The sequence below is a fragment of the Sciurus vulgaris genome, assembly GCF_902686455.1.
Source record: "Sciurus vulgaris genome assembly, chromosome: 8".
Taxonomy (NCBI): Eukaryota; Metazoa; Chordata; class Mammalia; order Rodentia; family Sciuridae; genus Sciurus; species Sciurus vulgaris.
The window spans coordinates 54,159,819-54,179,268 of record NC_136468.1 but is presented as its reverse complement, the minus strand read 5'-3'; the positions used below and the strand labels follow the sequence as shown (position 1 = coordinate 54,179,268).

Here is a 19,450-nt window from a genome sequence, read left to right as displayed (position 1 = left end):
ATTATGAGTCAATCACAAGTTGACTTCTTTCCAAGTCTTCTCAAAGGCTATGCATAGAGAATTGATAATCAAGAGAAATGTTCAATAAACCTTTCTTGCAGTTATAGTGTTATTATTGCTACTGTATACATGCAAGGTGGTAGATGAATAATGCTGCCCTCTCAAAAATATCCATGCACCAATCCCTAGAAGGTGTGAAGTATACCTTTCATGACATAAGAAATTTACAGATGTGATCAAGGATATTAAAATGGGAAAACTGTCCTACATTATGTAGGTGGGCAAAATAATCACATTGGTCCTTACAAAAGGACTTCAGGAGGGTTGGAGGTCAGCAAAAGTTGAGCAGATGGAGCTATAAGTTGAAGGAATGTGCTTTAAAGCCTGAGGAAATGACTATGAACACAGATGGGGAGGAAGCTTCTACAAACTGGAAAAGGCAAGGTAACTGATTCCCCTGTTAAGGCTCCCGAAAGAACACTGCCCTGCTGATGAGACTTTAATTTCAGACTTCTGACCTCCAGAAATGTAATAAGTATGTGCTGTTTCGCGCCACTAAGTTTATGGTAATTTATTACAATGATAACAGGAAATGGATATAGCATGTCATGAACCCCACTAGAACTCTCTAAATTAAAACTCAGATTCCTTATTTTATAGGTGTATTATTACAGTCTTAGCCAAATTTTTTAAAAATACATTCAGCTTCTTTTAGCCTGGCAGTGGCAAAGCTGAGGTTTAAATCCAGCTCCACATCCTTTTAAGTCCATACTCTTCCATCTCTACCACTCCTAGCCTAGTGCAGTGGCCCTCAAGCTAAGCTGCCTCAACAGGAGTCCTGCTCTACCACTGGTTGGGCTAAGTTACCTAACAGTTTGGGAGCCAATGATAACACCTTTTGCCTCAAATTCTTCATCAACAAAATGGGTACAATAAGAGTCCTTAGTCCCTTGTGGTCATGGGCGAGCAAATGAAATCATGTAAGCAGGCAGCAATGCATCTTCATATCCACCAAAATAGTCTGAAGGCCTTTTAAACCCACAGTATCCAAAATTGAATTTATCACCCAAACTCTCAAACCTACCCTACATCTTTAGTACCTTGTTGTTATTATGGTATCACCATCCACCTCATATTCTCAGTTTCTCATCTCTTCCAACCTTCTGTTGGAAACCTTCTCTTCCTGCTGCACATATATAAATTCCAACTGTGCACATGTAAAATTATTGCCATGAAATCCACATGGGGCCATTCCATCTTATGTGTGTGGTCATCTCCGTTCTCCACAATCCTGAGGCCTCTTCTGTTGTTAACATTTCCCTCTTCAGGTCTTACCTTCTAGAAATCAGTGAAGGATTCTAAAAACAGATTCAGTTCATGGAATTCACTTTTGCTTCTAAATGCTCCATGTGGCATCTCACTGCTGCTGCAGCTTCTGATGAGGCCTGGGTCATTGTGTGCAGTGAAGTCATGCCTTTGCTGGTCTAGGTCCTGGCACAGGTGACAGGCAGCTGTGGGCTTCTGCCCTGTGGTTCTAGATAGCTCCATTGGTTCACATATCAGGCTCAGTTGCAGTTTCCTGGAACTGAACAAAGGACAGAGTGGTGTCCTGAATGCTTATAATCTTAATGAAAGTCTCCTGCAGAACCAATCAACCCCAACCCTTAAGTTCCAGTTCTGTGCCCAGGTCAACAGTTCATATATATATCATATGAAGATATATATATATATCTCCCCACATTATGGTTAGTTCCATTTTCACCTTTCTTTTCATCAGATACCATCCTGGTCCATAATAACATTACTTCTAATAGTTGATCAATGTAAGATGAGATCAATACTTCATTCTTACGATAGTGAAAGTATTACTTTCAGAAAATCTGAATGTTTTTAATATATGGTATCAGTTTTAATTTTTTCTCATATTCCCATGTACACCAAGAGATTAGAAAAGAACTGCTAAGAAAAACCAAGGAAATTGTCCTATTGAAATATTCTGAGGACAGAATATTTGCCTAGTCACCCTATCCAACCACTCAAAATAAGGAAAATCTGCTTCAAGGTTACATATATTTCCCTAGGCAGACAAGAAATAGCTGGCATGACTTGATGCTTCACTGGGCATACTGTTTGACCTTGTCACTCCTTATATTGTTCTGATCTCTTGCTCTAAAGCAGACTTCCTCTGCTCCTCTTTGCTATCTTCTTCATTTAAGCCAACACATCCTTTACCTTATCTCACTCCTAGTGAGTCTTCTTGCCTCACACTCTCCCATTTCTATTTGGTTCACTATTTTGAAGTTCTCTTCCAAGCAAACAATGGATTGTTTACTCTTTTGCTTAACTACGTTTAAAATTTTTTATTAATTCTGACATCAATTTCAACCTATTCCAACCAATTCATTTTATAATGTCCCCTAAAAATGAGCTGTAAAACAACTGTAGGCATAGTTCCCATTGCCAGTCATCAAAATTTACTTCCATATGCATAAAATCTATTTGTCCAAAATATGTAGATTCTAATGAAGATCTATTTTTAAAAGGGAAGAAAAAATGCAAGTTCTTTGCACATTGCTGGCTTACATATTTTATGAGATATAATTAACATATGGCTTTCATATGTAGATTAAGATGCATTCAGGATGAAACACTGAAAGTTATGTGACAATAGGTATTATGATGAACTGGTGTTTCTCAAAATTCAAATATCATGAATAGTATAATGAAAACTTGAACTTGTTATTTAAGGCTGTGTTTGACCCTGCAGGTTGAGAGATCCAATTACTGACATCTAACAAAAATATAGGTTTTAAAAACCCAGTTTAGAGCAATGAAATTAGTTGATATACTTGCTTTACATAGAGAAGTTTGAATTTTATTTTGATTTATATAATATGGCAACAAGATGGTCTGTGAGTGAGAAAAGGGGCATCCTGAAGAGATTTACTGTACTCCAAAATAAAGTTTAGGAAATCAGTTATTTATTCAAATAACAATATGCAGATCTTAGTAAAACTGCTTGTTACAGTCTATAAAGGAATTAATCCAAACTGATTATTTAAAATAAGAAAATTAAGAAAACAGTAAATGTGACACTGATTAATCAAGTTTATCTCTCTTATGAAGTATGTATGTCTCATTGTAAACTTTATCTCAGAAAATATGATTTTATGAAATTTTTGGTCTGTGGGAATCAACTCCTAAGTTGCCACTTTTGATTGCCTGGTTATTGAACTCACCCAAGTGTATATAGAAGAAGGAATGTTCTAGATAGATGTTGCTTAGACAACATGGGTCTGTAGTAGTTATCTTAATCATGTGCTTCTCCCTGTGTGCTTTTTGCACACAAGTTAAAAACCTATTGAAATTTAAAGTTAAATAAGAGCAGGCAGTATAATTTTTCTCTTAGTAATTATGGGTTAATATTTTAACCCTTCCACTTCTGAGCTATAAAGATTGGTTGCTAAATTAATGAGTGAAGTTTACTATCAAAAGGCTGTTTCTTAGTAAACATGCAGTTGTATAAGGCCTTGAAAACTGCAAATTAGCAGCTTTATACTGGAAGATCTGTTCGCCTGACTATAGGACCAAAAGAGCCATGACACTTCTGTTCAACAGAAGACTGTCACCATGAGGAAATGTTAGAAAGGCAGTGACATCTGAGATAGGCAGCAAAAGGATAAAAAATAATTTGGAAAAAGAACATTCCTTCATAACTTACATCTTCATGTTTCTTCCACTCAATCAAAACATCCACTTCAATCTGCCTGCTGATTATACATGTTATTTTTTCTTAAGTAACAAATGAACTTTGCCTCAAGTTTAAATAAAATGAAAAAAAAAATGTCCTTCAGGAAGGTATTTTAAGTCGAATCAGACACTTATTCCTCAGAGTAAAGAAATAAATCAAATGTCTTCATGAGAGCCAAACTCAAAGGCAAAGTAACAAGAACATAAAAAGGCAGAGCCCTAATGCAAGAAGGTATGATTAAGAAAAGAAAATGAGGCAGAATAGGAAATGTACATGAGAGGCGCAGGTGGCATATCTGAGACAAATGTAAATGAGTACGGTTACTCTATAAAAACAAATTTAAACACCAATAGCTAAATAAGTGCAATCTTAATTCTAAAACAGGTGGGATGCAATTATTGTATTGCACCATAAAGGTATTTGCTATAAGAAAGTGCCATGTGACATGAAAACTACATGTAGTGAGACTCTAGAAAAAATTAACATTAAAGGTACTAACAACTTCAATATACAGGTTCTCTTTCTCTTTGCATAATCTACCCAAATGGAAGAAGATTGATCCTTTAAAAATTAGCATCAAATCATGTCACTCATCAGGAGCTTCCCATTTCATTGAGAATAAAATGACAGCCTTATGCTCTTTTGCCAGGTCAGCTTCATTTGGCTTCTATTGTCTGGGAACCTCATTTTCTCTCCCTGCCTTCTGTCCTCTGCTTCTGCCTTGCTGGCTTCCCTGGTGTTCTGGGAACATTTCAAGTCCAGTTCTGCCTCCTCCTGTCTCCTTTTCCTAAAGTTCTCTTTCCCCAAGAATCCTGAAGGCTAACTTTTCATCTCCTTCCTGTCTTCACTGACTGAAGTCAACCCTTAACAAGCAGTGTAAGATAGGAAACTCCTTCTTTGCTTCATTTGATTTCCAACACCTGTAGGACTCTCTGATGCACTATATGCACCTTCCCTTCCATCCTTACTAAAATATAGAATGTAGGTACACTGTTTTGTCTACTGCTGTATGCCTGTCACTTTGCACATAGTAGAAATTTCATAGTTGTTTGGTGAACAAATGGAATAAGTGAAGGGATGAATGTGGCGTTCTAGATGAACTCTCTAATTTTTATGCTTCTTTTGCAGACATAAAGGTCATTTGTACAATATTTTTGTCCATCCAATCACCATGAATGTATAAACTTATAATACATAGAGCAATAATTTTAAAAGCTTGAATGTAAATAAAGTCTTTTACTGATATTAAAATCAATGTATTTGGTAATATTTCGAAAACATGTTCCAAAATGATCCATGAGATGATTTGACAATCATGTGTTCAGGTAATGACAGACTTCCTTACCCTTAGTTCAGTGCATGTTTTTCTTTAGATTGCTTTACTTGATTTTTCAGTTAAATAATTCAGCAATCGTTACACATGATGAACCATTCAGATATCTTAAAAACATATTTAAATGGAAATGAATAAAAATATGGATATTGCATTTCTCCTAGATTTTACTGACTCTAAAAGAGAATGTAGAAAGAAATGCATTCAAAGATTTATACAAGCCAATAACTTAAGAAATATATTGAAATTAAAGGCTTTTCCAAAAGGAAACTATTTTTCAATTTTTTCTAGGAAATTTTAAATGATACATTTTAACTAAATTGTTTATTCTAAAAGCATTTGTCAAGCATCTACTATGTATGAGGCTTGTGCTAAATATTAGGAAATAAAAATTTAAAAAGCCCTTTCTATTGAAGAGTGTACAATGTACTGTTTTGAGCTAGCAATATACAGCATAGATTAATAACTCCTATAACTCTATAAAAGCAGTTATACAATGCCTTTTGCATTTTAGGTGATCAGATTTTTCTTTCATCCCTATCAAATTAATGGTGATAATATATAGTATAGAAGAGAGTGTGTTATCAGATTGACCTTTGGAGAAAAACTGTATCTAATGGTGCTGCTTGGTGTTTATGTCCAAGGCAAGCAGAAGAAAAATATAAGTTTAAAGTAGCCATTCTGTGATAGTGTTCAAAAGTATTTGAAGTTTAATGATAAGCATTAGTGGATATTTGTAACCTCCTATTTTCAACATAGCATCCATATACTCTATTTTAATTTGCTTTTTAAAATTACTTGTGACTTTTTCAGTCATTATCCAGACTTATCTCTTCATACTTAAAAAGTATAATCACATTGAATTAATGAAACTTTTTTCCAACTGAAAAACTGGGAATTTGTATGTGAGTTATCTTTTAATATAACTTATTAAAATTGGAGCTCAATATTCTTTTCCCTTTTCAATATTTCAAAGTTAGCATTTCAATCTAAAAGAAAAGAAGTAAGCATGCTGGACCAAGTACATTAATTCCACTTAGTAGTCTGGAATCCAGTTGTCTAAATACAAGACTTTAAAAGAATTATTTTCCATTCAGTGTATTAAAAATTCATTTTCTTATCTCAATTACTGACAAATTTCAAGGGTTTTTAATGATGTTTCTATAAAATTTACCATATCACATTAGTGTTCTTCATTCAGTAAAATGTCCTTCTATTATCAGCATAAATCAAGACTACAAATTAGAAAGAGCAAGAACAATTATTTGCATTCTTCTTAGACATTCTTTGTAGGCTTAATCAGGAGAAGGTATTTGCAAATTCTACAGATAATTTTTTGTCTCTATTATCATCCATGTACATATTTATTTAAAGTGGTTGCATAGACTAAACAGAGAGAAAGAGAGAGCAAAAAAGCTCTTCTGGGCTGGGTTTGGTCCAAAGACACATTTTCAGGAGGGGAAACTAGAAGTTTTGTCCTTAAGTAGACAGGTCACTCAATACAGGTTTGAATTGATTATTGACATAATCTATCTGGCATTGATGGAATTATCATAAAGAATACTAAGAGTTGTTTCATTCTGGTAAGCTGTTACCTCTTATCACAAATTACTGGCCTCATATGATAATAAAGACCAAAAGTACTTATTTTGAGACCATATCCTTATTGCAATTTAAGAGCAAGTTTCTTATAAAACATGATCAGAACAAAGCCATTTAGCCACTCTGACAAAGTCACATAAAGCAGGGGATCCCCCCAGACAAGAAGAAAACACAGTCCCAGACAATATATGCTTATCTTAGATATTTTAACTTTAATTGTAATGGATATTTCTACAGTGATAATTTTTTAATTTAGATCTAATTTCCTCCTTTCTCTTTAATGTGGGAGGTCCAATGGACTTTTGGGGTAAGCACATATCTCATATATTATATGCAAGATTTTACTTTGGATTTCTTTTAGGTAGAGTGGGATAACTGACTTTGAAAAGTAGTCTTAAGATAGAATTATAAAGTTTTATTATCCTAATTGTCTTACATCTATTTTGATAAGACTCTTTTATCAGTTCAAAGTATTCAAATTAATACCATAGGCCTAAAACTTCCTTTTCTCATTCTAGTATGTTTACTTTTTAATTTAATTATATAAATGCAAGAAAAGGATCACTGGTGAAAATTAGTTGGGGGAATAGAAGCTACTACTGATGGCAGATGCATATAACTCACTCTGTAGGAGCAGAAGCAAAGAGGCATTAGTCAATAGAAAGTACTCTTTTATCTTTCCTAAATCAAATGCATTACAAAAGGCATTTTGGGAGAGTGATCATATTTTTCTAATAGCTTATATTTTTAAAAAATTTCCATTTATTAGGAAGTAATTTGTCACTTTTCTATTTTAAATATTATCAGTTATAAAAGTAAATATATTTAAATACTAGTTTATAATTAAAGGTTTATTCTAATGCATGAAAGTATACTTATATTCTTTTAAAACAGGGGTATGTATATATTTCTGAGTTTTGAGTCAAAATGAGAAATAGTGTAGTAAATTTCAAGATAGTGTTTGCTATTTTTTCAGCAAAAATATAACAATGTGCATTTTCTGATCTAAGTGTGAGATATCAGTTTCACTTTAAGTCATTTATCTTTTGTGTATTAATAAACTTCTACTGCTATTAAGAATCAAAACAAAAGATTCTTAGTAGTATAGCATTACTGTGTGCCAAGAACTTATTTAACTCTTAAAATAACTTTGAGTGGGATACTATTACTATGCCCATTTTATAAATGATAAAACTAAGTCTCAGATATATTAATTAACTAGATCAAGGTTATAAGACCTTCAACTCTGTATGCGGCAAAGGCGGCTTTAGAAACCAGGAAGCTTGGCCTCAGCCTCTATACTCTAAATCACTCCCTATACCACATCTTTATGAAACATGAAACTTAATCCCAAATAACTTGAATTTTACCCTTGAATTCTTGCCTGCCAAATCATTGTATTTGATGAGGTACATTTTTAATAACCTGATAAAAAAATTCATGCTAACTGACTTAATCCATTTCAGTTAGAAATCAGTATGTTTAGTTGAAGAGCTAGTTTAATTTTTTTAACTGTATTGACCATTTGACTAGATTTGCTGGGACTACATGCAAAAACAGTCTTATTGTGAATTAGAAGCTTGGGAACAAGTATTCTTGTTGAGATTCCTCAGTTAGTCAGTTAATCAATAACATTTACTGAAAGCTCTCTAAGGGGTTGGGAAGGTAAAAAAGATATACAAGACATTTGGTACCCAATGCTGAAGTAATTACAATCTAGTAGGAAGCTAGAATTCTTCATCTTCAAACCTTTAGAACTAATACTTTCTTGGTAATATTATTCTGAGATCTTTAAGACAGGTGAAGATACTCTGAGATCTTCAAGATAATTGAAATATAATGGATATATGTGTTATGTGCTAGTGCATGGTCCTGTTTTCCTTATGAATTTATTGTTATTTCAAGGAAAATAATTGGTACTTGTATGTTACAAATGAAAAAAAAAATAGTACATATCACAGTTTTTCTTTCACAGATGGCTAAAAACAATATTAAGCTTTGGCAAACACATCTTTTATTATGAATAAATATTGAGAATGTGTTTCAAACTGTCCAGAAATACTCCTACCTTTGTCATGTATTCATCCATTATTAAAAAAAGAATATTTTCTGGAATTCAAGAAATCTTCAGAGATTATTTTATTAGGTTGAGTAACATTTTATTATAATGCTAACTTAATGTATACCTTCAAAGCCCACACTCCATTTGACTGTAGAGGAGACTTATGAGAAGAAGGGGTGCATTTTCACTCATTAAGGATGGCGCCCATCATTTATAGATATTTTATCATCACTCATTCAGGGTAGCATGGTGAGAAGGTGCTGCCAGCTTAGACCAGGGACCTTATCTGCTACTGACTACCTTTTTTGCTGTTCACTTATGCACTTCTCTCTGAACAATTTATTTTTCTTAAAAAAATATGTAAATTTATGATTACACAAATGGTATGCTTTTACGCCATGTACAAACAGATAAACAACATGTATCCCATTTGTTTACAATAAAAAAATAAATAAATAAATAAAAAAGAAAAAAATATGTTATTGGGCAAAATGAGTTATGTAATTCTATTATTTGAAATATTTATTGATACATATGCTGTCACAGATGTAGGTACTTCAAATATTTAAGAAGTTACTATTTGAAATCAATTGATGTTTAAGTCTATGGTGGATATCAGTTGTATGTCAAAGCCAGGTACCCCTAGAACAGTGAGAGAACCCCAAACCTAATTGTTTTCTCCCTGTATTTCTTCAATTGTAGTTTTCACTCCTAATTAGGAAAATGACCATGATTTAAAACATGTTCACTTGATGAAAAAGTATTTTTCTGCTTCTACATAGGAAGATTAATGAGGACAAAGATTTCTGTTTCTTGGAGTCCGATGGGTGACTGTATTCAAATTGCTAATTTTTTCCCCAGCCCTGATGAGAAAGGGCTGAGTTACTAGAATGTGCTTCATTTGACTTCAGTAAAGTCTGGAAAGGCAGAAAATGGCAGAGAAGCCCATTAAGTAGGTGCTTTTCTGTGTCATCTTCTTTCTCCTGAAATTAGACAGCAGACTTCATTTTATTTCCTAGTAAATATTCCAATACCAGGGTAAGCTCATGTTTTGTTATTAACTTAAGTCATTCACCAATTTGCTTGTTCAACTTTCTCTAATTTGGGAGATTTTATGTGGCAGAGGCTTGGAGTTCTCCTGATTGCCTTGTTAATGCTCTTATTCCCTAGCAATCGATTTAGTTTGATTGATATTTGTTATGCAGCCTAGTAAGTTCCTTTCATTTGAATTTCATTTACAGTTTCCTTTTTCCCTTTACTTCCATAGCAATCAATTTGACTTGATTGCTATTTACTTCCTGACCAGTTGATACCACAAGACTGCTTAAGTGTGCTAATTACTTTCGTGTCTGCATGCAAATTTGGTTTTACTAACATATTTCATATTTCTGTTATAAAATATATATAAATAATTGCCCTTTAATGTAGTTTGTATGCATTTGCAGTCAATATAGACAATGGTTTGAATTTCTTTTTGTTTATTTCTAACTTGGAATATAAACAAATAGTATAGTTACTAACATAGGATACTTTATAGCACTTATAAGAAGTATTCCTCACTAGATTAAAAACATAGGGAAAACAAGTGAGTTGGCAGATACAGATAGACTGTTGAGACAGCCTTAGGCTCTCTTGGAACACAGCGGGCTTAACCTGCACATCAGGTTTATCTCTTACCATTGTGAATTTTAAAAATAAACTAGGTCACTGAAAAATGTTCTCTGTTTCTGAAAGTAATTTCAAACAGCACTGATAAACTGAATAATCTCCTCAGTATTGCAGAGTCTGAAGCAAAGGTCCCGCTATTTAAATTGCTTCAAGGTGAAGTAGAAACTTCTTTGAAATGCCATGTTTCTAATAGTCCTCAGAAATGTGATTGGATGTCTGTCTATTCAATTAGAAAACACTTTACTTAATTCTGTGAATATTCTCACTCACTTGAATAATTATTTTAATACTAAAATAACCCTGGAATGTCTTAAAAAACTGGAAAATAAATTCTCCAAGGGGATCCATTAAGTGGCTGGTAAATAGATGCTCACTGAATGTAGATAAACTGTTCTCAGATCTATTTTACAATTTAAGAGACTCAAGCTGTGAATCTTTGCACTTTCTCCATATTTAGGTGAGAATATGCTTCATCTGCTTTTCACCTTAAGCAGACTGTTGTATAATTCTCCCTTCTGCTCAATATTTATAAAGACTAGATCCAATACAAATGTGATGGAAGAATCCTAAGTGAATCTGTTCTGCAAAATGAAAGGGGTGTCTCTACATCTGGCAGTACTATCAGCAGTTGTGAATTTTCACAACATTTCCTAGCAAGTCTTTGTACATGCCCAAGTGTGCAGGTGTCATATGGCTAACACATTTCAAACACAGAATAGTAAACTCTCATATCATTAAAAAAAAAAAAAGTAAAACTTTGGAATAGAAGCAATAGATTAGCCAACATTTGTATTATAACATGACAGGTCATAAAATCATGGGAAATTTAGAGGATGTAATTTGCCATTTCAATTTAAGTCTTGAAGAAACTGTGGATGCTTTGGTATAAAGAAGAAAACAGCAGCACAATGTTTGGGAAAAGTTTATCTGTAGACAGAGATTAAAATGAGCACAGGAGCCTTAGAATGTGTGAAACAATACTTGCAGAAAGTTTCAGAATCATAGTCTAAGTAGAGTTTTACCTTAGTAGGCAATAAGAGGATGCCTTTGCTTCTCTTCTGACTTAAGCTTTATAGTATCTGAATATTTCTTGCTTCTTTACCCATCTGAAGGCTACATTCTACTATGCCATCATTTTCTTTAAGACCTATTGCAAATACACATCTCAATCTATGTAGTGTATTTCATTACACATAATATGTTAATGTATATTTCACTTTCTTCCCACTAACTGTAGTATGAACTTACACTACCAAATCCCAGTGATGTCTTTCTGATGTTCACTCAGCAAAATAAAAGGAAAACCTGTAGGTGCTTAGTTTTATGAGTATTTTTTGTTTTTGTTTTTGTTTTCTTTGTTGCTAGGGATTGAACTCCAGGGCATTTAACCACTGAGCCACATCCCCAACCCTTTTTAAAAATGTTTTATTTAAAGAAAGGGTCTTGCTAAGTTGCCTAGGGCCTCACTAAGTTGCTAAGGCTGACTTTGAATTTGCAATCCTCAGCCTCCTGAGCTGCTGTGATTACAGGTATGTGCCACCATGCCCTGCTAGTTTTATGAGTTTTGATGATTGTTATGTACCAGTATAATCACACTCAGGCTGAGATTAGATTTTCATCACCCTAGAATATTCCTTTGCACACTTTACAAGTCAACTCCCTATTTCCTTCATTCTATTGTGATAGAGTAATTGTTCTGTTTTTTAAATTTAATTATTTATTTGTTTTTTATTTTTACAGACTGCATTTTGATTCATTGTACACAAATGGGGTACAACTTACCATTTCTATGGTTGTGCATGATATAGATTCACACCATTCGTGTAATCATACCTGTACATAGGGTAAGGATGTCTGTCTCAGTCTACTATCTTTCATACATACATGTATACACATATACATGTCTTTCATATATACATATATGTACACATATATGTATACATATATATGTATGTATGTGTATATATATATATATATATATATATAAACATTTTATATGTCCTAAAGGGTCCTAACTAACACTAGGGCACAAGTATAATCTATGTATTTTTCTAGAAGATATTAGTTTTGATTTTACTTTTTATTTATGTCCATCTCAGATTAGTTTTTGCATATGGAAGTACATAAAAGGCAAATTGTACTTTTTTCTCCAAAGTTTATCTCCATTAATCTTTATAGGCTTTAAAAAAAGTGAATTTGCTAATAATGTCTTCACTCTTCATGTTAGTCAACTTTTCACATAAATCCTTATCATCTCAATGTGGTTGTAAATACGTAAGAACCAAGACTGTTCTTTCATTTTTTTCATCTTCTTTCTCATGTGAATTTACATAGGAGATTTTTGCTTTTCTTATGAAAGACAGTATTTGAAATGATGATTCATAATTCTGTGCATATTATTATTAATGCTATTAGGCTTAAAATGGCTAGTATTACTTTCCTAGATATTTATATATGAATCATAATTTCTAATAAAAGTTGTAGATTGAACAAATGGAGAAAACCATGAAAAAAGGACATATTTTCTAGATGCTTTGTGGGCAATGAGGACAGTGTTACCCTTTTTCTTACCCAAAAGGAGAGAATTCCTAGGATAGCAAAAGATGATATCTGGTGACATTATTTCAATGCTTTGATTGCATATATTATTGATTATTTAACTTACATTTGTCTGAATGATCCTTTGAAGCTGAGATTGGAATATAATGAATTGATAAAAATCACTGAAATATTTAAATGCATCATATCATATATATGGTATGATGCATAATATGGTACATAGATTATGTATAATGTGCACTTGGGAAATTTATTATTTAAATACATCCGGAAATGACACATCAAGCAGTATATTTCTATTCTTATGGGACTTAGAATCAGATGTATTTTTAAGCATCATTCACACTCTTGAACATTGAATTGTCCTCTTGTCTACACAAGTGAATTTTCAGATGAACTCATTTAGTTAACTGTCAAAAGTAGTAATTATTTATAGCAAAATAGTGAAAGTAATCAACTTCACTTTCATGATTACTGAAGGATCACTAAGAGGCAATGACATTGTAGTATTGCTTAAGTGGCAGGCTGTGAGTAGAACTGACTCAGCAGAACTGCAGACTCTCCTTAAAGGGAAACTGAACTCAAAGTGCTGATTGTAGTTAAGGTCTGGGTTCTTGGAAAAAGTCTTTCTGATCCCATCAAATGCTCCTAACAGGCTTCTGGATAGGAGGTGAGTTTGCAGGTAGATGATCTGCTCATTTATCCCTTTACAATTTTTCTTACATCAGTTACTCTTTAGATTCAAGATTTCAGTTAACTAAGAGTGACAAACAGAAGTTTGAAATTAGAAATGCATCTTCTCTCATGGAAACTTTGTCTAGGATTTAGTCTAGTCTAGGGCAATCTAAAATGGCTTAACAAGATGACTTCATAGGATATTTTTCGTTACTGTAAAGTCCTATGTTTGGTACTCATTCTCCACCAGTCTTTATTTTTTTACCTGCTTCACTACTGTCCTTGCTAACACTCTCCCTCCAGTTATAAAATGAGGAATGTGTGGCCTCAGGAAGTTTTCTTTCCTGAGGAAAATGATCAGTATCAAAAGTGAAACCCTGATCTTTTGCCCCTAGTTAGTGCCTGGTCTTTCTCAGATGTTAGCACTGCCCTCTGCTGCTGGGCCACCAGAGTGGTGACTAGTATAATCAGCCACACAAATAATGCCCAGAAAACGTGAGATTTTTTATTTCTTTATACAATTCACTGAGATAGTAAGTTTTAATGTCTGAATTTCACAGTTAAGCTATATGGAAACTTATACATACAAAAATATAAAATGTGAGTTGCACATTTTGAAAATTTTAAAGGCCTTGTCAAAATGTGGATTATACTTCTTTTAGTTTTAATATGTATTTGGTTTGCTTATTATTTAAATTGAGAAAGAAAATATAAATCTAGGGATTTAGTAGAATGCAATATTAAGTTGTTACATTAAAATGCTTCTTCCATCAGTTTGGATTAAAATGTGTCCAATTTGAAACCTTATTTCTGAGTATATAAGTTCATAGTTAACACAATCCATTCTTAAAAAATCTAAAATAGCATACAGCACTTTATTTCTCCCCAATCTGTTTTACCAAACAGCTATTATTTATTAAACTGTGAATATGAGTTTTGTAGAATTACTATACCAAACTAGAAATATCATTTGTACACTTTTAAGTAACTAGGTACAATGTTGATATCAGTCAAAAAGCTTTGTTTAATTTTAATAGGAGTTTATTATACCACTGATTTTTATTTTAACAGCACAATATCCTGACAATGTAAACATTTTCTAGATATGCTACCTGTGCTAGACACTGCCAATAATTAGTAATGTTGATATGTGAATTCTAAATTCCCAGGTACATATTGTTACAAACAAAATCAGTGACATATTAAAACTATCAGGGGTTGTGCATGAAATGCTTTTGGAAAAACATCTCAGTAAAATTCTGCTCTACCTTAACTAGAAAATTAAAAATGAGTACACATTATGAGTAAATCACATAGCTAATCCTAATGGCTGAGATGGCCTACGATTTCATAAATGAAAGGGAAAGTAATGAAGGAAAATTATAGTAGGTATCTATTTTGAATTAATTTTCAGAAATAGATGTTTTTACTTCATACTTATCTTTTATGTTTAGGACCTTGCAGAAGTTGTACCCTGAAGGGAAGGTTAATGGACATTGAGATATTTTCAATGGGTATAACTTAGCAATATCATCCAGAAAAAATTTGTATAAAAATTTACATATAGTGTTATTTTGGATATAGAGAATAATAAAAAGAATGGGAATATATTTGATTATTTATTATTTATGACATAAATGTATTTAAAATAATATATTCAAACATGTTATTAAGAAATTTGTACTCAAACTACAACAGGTATTTTTTTTACCCAATACACCTTCTACCTTTTTAAGGTTGACCAACATGATATACTATGTATATAAACATTTAGTTTAAATTTTTGATGATGTTTAGATAATAAATTATTTTTCTTTATCTAGTTAATTGAGACACATTGATTAGTAATTTAGAGAAAACAGTTATTTTTGGACACAAAGAAGAACAAATATAATTAAAAATGTTACAAAAATGTTTTCAAATCTCAGCTAACCTCTTTCTCAAATTGTAACCACTCATTCTTTAATGACAGTAGAGATCAAAAACAACTTCTTATTCTTGGAATTTAGAAATCCCTGGAAGAGCAGTAAACGATGATTATTGAAAACTCAGAACACTGTCTTAATTGCAAAATATTTAACAGAAAGTCATAGATGTTGTGGTAAAAGGAAGAAGAAACTACAGGTATCATTTAGTAATACATTGAAATGGCATTACCTAGTGTGAGGGTTGCACAAAAATTAGGTGGCCTCTTCTGGATGGATTAGATTATATTGGACAAGCTTCCCTATCATAGCATGGCATGATCCTGCCCTCTAGGCAGGCACTAAGCTGAACTGGCCTCCTTCCTCCTGCAATCTGTTAGCCTCTGTTATGATGAACAAGCAGTCTGTGCCTCCAAATGACTGTCTGAGGGCAGTGATCCACCCAGTTATTAAACTTCCCCAAGGGAAACAATACAACCTTTGTTTCCTACCCATGTATTTTTGTACAAATTGATCAGAATCCATTGCTTCAAAATTAGCCAAAATTTGATTTGTGGAGACCTGAAATTCAAAAGCATTCATATCGTTCATTGATAATAATGCCTTTTCTGGATCTTTTGGAATAGTATATGTTGGTATGAAAAAAAGATGATCTTTTGGATACTAGAACACATACACAAAATCCTTCAAATATACATTTGGTTTATAACCTCTGGCCACAGCTTTGTCTTCGGCCACATTGTCCTCTGTTCAGTGTTGCAGAAATAGCATTGAAGAGCAAAGAAGAACTTGCTACTGTCACTACCATGCCATAGTGCTTAATGAGGGCAGATTTTAGTTTGGCCATCTGCTCTGGTGAAGGAGGTCAGGCACCATTATCTTTGGTAACTATCCTTTCCTGGTACTTTGAAGGATAGAACATCAAAAAGGAGTCATTCATCCTGTGCTTTCCGTTGCCAGACTGTGAGAATGTAGCACATGTTCCTCCTGTTCCAGTCCAAAAACAAAATAGGCACCAGCCACTTGGTCTTTGGAGTAATGCATGGTCTCACTGATATAGAACATGTCCACGGTAGGGACTTTGGGTCATAGGAAATTCAATCTGAATATAAAAAATAAAGGTAGTTGCTGATTCTGAGTCTTGGCTTTATTGAGACCAAGTTTCAGTTTTTTCATTTTACTCAAATGATATACAGGAACAATGGATATTAACTTGACACCACCAGTCATTACCACATCATACTCATCAGAAGCAATCAGGCCAACAGTTATGGTCATGACTTGGGTGGAAGGGATGCAAGCCGTGGGAATAGTGTAAGCCAGAGTCTTGTCAGAGAAGCCAGCTCCAGGAGGAGCCTCCCTAGCCACCTTGATTGTTTACACTTCCTGAATAACCGCCAAAGATGATAAATCAACAACTTCCTTTGGGACATTGGTTTGATATAACAAACCTGAAAGTGCTGCTCTTGCCAAACCATGTGGCACCAGATCTTCATATGAAGAGCCCATTGGAAAAATGGATCATGAACAGCATCCACCACAATTTTTCTTAATATTGATTGGGTTTTGCTAAAGTTTCCTTTGTTTTGGTCTGGACAGGGTAGCTGGTAGCTGAAAAGAACAGCTCAGAGGTCTTAAATAAAACCTGAGGGCCCATTCTGATGCGCTGGGAAGGGTTTTAAAAGTACAAGTCAATATGGAAGTCATTCTGAAATCTTAAATAGTGTCTTCTCAGGCTTCTGCTTCTGGCAAGGTTCAGTCCTGATTGACGAGGCTGATGGGACCAAGGAGCAGTTTCTCTACAAAAGTTAATAAGTAGTTTAAAAATAATTCAAGTGGATTCTGTAACATGTATTTGCAATGTATACATTTAAGATTATAAGTAATCTTAAATTTTTATTATCAATAAAGCAACATGTTTTTGTGAGTTTAAAAGATATTAACCATTTAAAATGAAAACTCTTGGTGGTATGTTCCTGAGCTATTTTGGCTTCAAAGACCTTTTAACTTTGGGAGGAAGAATGTTGAAGGCTACTGAGTTTATGTGTTCTACCATTTATTTTAAAACTTAATATGCAGAATTAGATTCCTGGTTCTTTATGGGTAGATTGTATTGGATATTGGGTCAAGATATGAAGGGCTCAGATTTTTAAAAACTCACTGAGATATTTTCTGAACTTGCTTATTATCATCTGCTACAGCAACATTGGTAATGAAAAAACAGTCAAAGGATCCAAATGACTGTAATTGTCCACTGAGTTGTATTTTTCCTGGACTGAATGAGATTCCATGCATCTCAGAAACTTTAGTTTGTCAAAGAAAAACTCCTTTATGGAAATTATGTAGTTGAATTTACAAAATAAATATCATGCATTACTGATTATATCATTTTTTTTACTATTTTGAATTTTTGAGAAATGCTTATTTACTAATACAAGTTAGATTATATGATATTTTCTGTGGCTATTATTTGTCACAATGGCATTGGAATATTATATTCAGAGTCCTTAAGCAACACTTAGTGACATTATGAAACAGAATACTCTGTTTTCAGAAAGATATGTTTTAGGAATCATCACTATCTACTCCAAATTTAGGAAATGTGTTGTATGGTTTTGAAAGGAATATATTGTTACTTATATTGAGGTTATATGTGTTTCTACGAGTTATTATAACAGGTTGTTCAGTGTTTTTGGTGGAAGATGATTTGTTGAAATATGCAGACACAAATTGTTCAACTAACAAAATTAGCTAATATATAATTTACCTTTTTAAAAATTAATATTTAAATAATCTGAACTGATCAAATTCAATAGTGAAAAGGCTATACATGCATGGTGGAACAAATGAGGAATATAATGAGTCTACAGAAAATGCAGTTGAATATTTCTGTTATGATCCTACAGTTATACACAACATCTTTGTCTAATATACTATTTGACTCAAGTTCAAGTAAGAGTGATTCAACAGCTTGCTTTTTTAAAGTATATCTGTAGAATCAGTAGATCAAGATACCTCTCAGAATAGAGAGCTACCTATTATACCCTCATATACTCTTCAAACATTTCTAGAACAAAATGATGATTATGAGATTTTTTTTTTGTTTGAGAATCATGCAAATTATACTAATATTGGCAGGCTAAATATCAAACTTTGATGTTATAGTATAAAAAAGTGGGGATTGGATAGTTTGTTACCACATGGCACTCATAATATTGCTCCTAAAATCCAAAGCCACTGTTCCCATTCTATTTTAGTCCAAAGGAAAAAAAATAGTGAGCAAATTGAAGGAAATAGGAAGTATTAAAATTGATAATCATTCTGATTTTATAGATAGATGAAGAAGTGAATAAGAGAACTCAAAATTAGTCAATATCTGAAAGAGAGGAAAGAACTATTTAAGGAAAGACATTATTAAAGTTTATCCAGAAATAACAAAAATAGATTAAGAAATATGTGTTCATTATGATCAGCAAAAACTACCTTGATAATGAAACTTGAGCAATAAGAGAATAATCTCTCATGGAAAGATAATAGAATTTCTCTCAGAGCATTTTGCAGTACTAATATGTTGCAGAAAAGACAAGACAAAGCAGTTAGTGAATCTTTGTTCCATTTTTCATAGTTCAATAAATCCTATTAAAGAAACATAAGAATCCAATGACATGTGCTTTTAAAAGTATATAATGTATTAGAATTATTGGTGCTATTTGAATTATACAAACTATATGTAGTTTTTTTTTTTTTTTTTTTGATTCAGTTAAATTATAATCAGGAGATGTTAGACCTGTATTCAGTAGCATCACCAATTCACTTAAGGGACATCTGTTACATTAAATTTCACAGTTTTTTTTTTGCATGAGTTATTGTTCTCT

General features: G+C 32.9%; 1 protein-coding gene and 1 pseudogene across 2 annotated transcripts in view; one reads left to right on the top strand and one right to left on the bottom strand.

The window, feature by feature from the left end:
• ZNF804B (zinc finger protein 804B) overlaps nt 1-19,450 on the top strand; it is a gene marked incomplete at its 3' end in the record, with an annotated part of 529,013 nt that overhangs the window by 127,500 nt on the left and 382,063 nt on the right. The gene's annotated exons all lie outside the window — the stretch shown is intronic.
• Nucleotides 12,404-17,734, bottom strand: LOC306668398 (trifunctional enzyme subunit beta, mitochondrial-like; annotated as a pseudogene). The gene has a single exon. The product of its transcript is annotated as a trifunctional enzyme subunit beta, mitochondrial-like (transcript).